Genomic DNA, 2739 nt, shown 5'->3' on the forward strand with positions numbered 1-2739 from the left:
TTCCTGTAAGTTGGTCCCACGTTGGGGAGAGGAAAAGTGGCAAATAACAAAAACAAATCCTCACACCGGACTCCGTTTATGCCTGTTTTATTTGGATCAACGTCGGAGCATTTTCACACGTTTCACATGCTCTCATATTCTCACAGAAACTCCCAACTCTCAGTGAGAGCGGGCCGTATTTATACTCATGTCTGTCTGTGTGCATATAGTTCCCCACCAGCCCAGATCTCTAGACTTTTGTTGAAATGCTGTGAGAGTTTCCTGGAATCGTCCACAGCTGAGGCGCTTCAAACCTGACAACATGAGCGCTTCAAGAGTCTTATTTCTCCAGATCTGAACTCCTTCCTGACTTCACAGCTCACAGTGACACAGTACATTTCATTTTACTAAAACCTGCCAAATAACATACTTACTAACTATTAACATAATTATTCCTCTACATTAGCACATTTAGCAACGAGTACATGAGGTTGATTGACAGCGCTAAGGCCTGCCTTCTGGTTCTGATTGGTTGTTTTTGCTGCTGCAAAAACACAAAATCTTACCAAGTATTTCTGGTCTAGTTTCTAGTCCAATATCTTAGTACACTTGAAATAAGACAAAACTAAACTTAAAAGTAGCTTTGTAGCTAGATATAGAAATTTGATATAAGTCAATAATTCATTAATATCGATTAAGAAGTACTAGTTTCATTTGCAGATTATTTCACTTTAACAAGACACTTTTCCCATGTTATAAGTTAATTTATCTGCCAATGAATCTAGCACTTTTTGATCAATATTAAGGAATTATTTACTAAAAACAAGTATGCACATCTTGCTGAAAAGTTACTTTTAAGTTAGTCTGTCTTATTTCAAGTGTACTAATATATTAGCACTAGAAACGAGACCAAAAACACTTGGTAAGATTTTGTGTTTTTGCAGTGTGGAAAAGATCGGTGCATTTCTTCAGACAGTAGTAATAACAGAGGAAGAAGGTGGATGATATCCATATTTTCACAGATTATCTGTCTCATATTGTGCTGTCATGACATGGTGACAGTTTTAACAAATATGTCAAAGAACATTTTTTTTCTCTAAAAGTTACATATTATGATGATAGCATCATTTCAGCTCATTGTTTTTGTAAGAGACGATTTTCTGCTATCTTCCAGCTCCAACAGATTATGTTTTCTTCTATTTTTTTCTAAGAAGAACCCCACGGTTGAGATAATCGTAGATGTAGAGTTCCTGCAGACGAAGCACTCTGCTTGACACCTAAATGCTAACAGCTATTTCTGCACTTCTGAAGTGAAAAAATAAAAAAAAAGATAACAACTGTAAAGTTACAGCCGCCAGAAAAATACCAAATAAGTGGGATGTTGTCGTATCTTTTGTAGTAATCATCAGCCACCGATTGGATTTGAGACCTGCACACAGGAGTTTACAGAAAGTCCGCAGCAGAGGACTCAAACGCTCCCGAAGAACTATTAAGATTACGCCAATGAAATGATTGGAGGTGTCAGAACCCTGTGTGTCCCCTTTCCAGCCCCAACCCTCCTAATTCATGTTAAGGTTACATGTGTTCCCCTCAATATTTGTTCACAGCGCTGAGCCTTTTTGCGAGGGTTATCAGATGGCGCTTGGTACTACGGTCAGCTCTGAAAGAGGAAAATGCCAGGCAGATAAAGCTGCTGGACCGCCACACACACACACACGCACGCACACACGCACACACACACACACTCCCTCAGTGACATTTCAGATGTTCACCGTGAGTCTGGGACCGTAACAAACAGCTACACTCCAAGACGACTAATTCTTCTGTCTCGAGGAATACTCCCATTGCTGTCAAACTTTCAGCCCAAAACTTCATTTTCTGTCTTTTCGGCCATTTGAAATGACTCAAATTAAGTATTCTCAAAGTGTCGTCTTTTGTCTAAATCGCCTGAAGTGAAGGATGCCTTTGGTGCAGCCCCCCTCTGAGATTATCGCTCTCTTTAATGAAGTAATTTCAGACAGGCAGGCAGGCACTTTCCAATCTCTGAAGAGCCAATCAAATCCACCAGAGAAGCTCTTCCTTCTCTGGCAGACACCAAGATGGTGGCAACAGCAGCAACAGACGGACAGATGGAGACAGGTAAAACATGAAACAACAAAACAAGCAAAAAGTGCTACTTTTTTTTTTTTTTTTTTGTTGTTGTTTGTTTGTTTTTTACAAGCATTACACACTTCTCCAAATTCTGCTTTTCCTTAAAGGGGATGTATTACTCAAAATTCATATTTTTGTACTTTCTTTTGTGTTTCTACTGCTTCTAAAACAAATCAAATGCTTAAAAAGAAAAACAACCCATCAAGTTTTTGGGAACAAGTTCAGGTTTTTTGGTGTCTGGAAAATGAGCTGTTTTGAAAACCTCCGGAATGTAATGTCACAAATCATCCGGCACTGCTCCGTTACCTAGCAACACCAGCAGAACTCTGCCCGTTACCTAGCAACACCAGCAGAACTCTGCCCGTTACCTAGCAACCCGGGCTGAGCTCCAAAATGTTTGGTCAGCTAGTTTTGCTGCTTTCTGCTCGGTACAATGGCTGCTGGTAAAGGTAAGTGTTTTGCTGTTGACTTAGCGTCCAGAAACCACTTGCTGCATTCTTGTTGGCTGCAATTCTGCTTTTCAAAAATGAATGTTGTTTTGCATCTGTTTGTAGACATTTTCATGTGTGTGTGAACCCAGAGTTAGGGTTCAGTAACTCTGGAAAAATG

This window comes from Poecilia latipinna, unplaced genomic scaffold, assembly GCF_001443285.1.
Source record: "Poecilia latipinna isolate Pla-1442-1.1 unplaced genomic scaffold, P_latipinna-1.0 Scaffold778, whole genome shotgun sequence".
In the NCBI taxonomy this organism is placed as follows: Eukaryota; Metazoa; Chordata; class Actinopteri; order Cyprinodontiformes; family Poeciliidae; genus Poecilia; species Poecilia latipinna.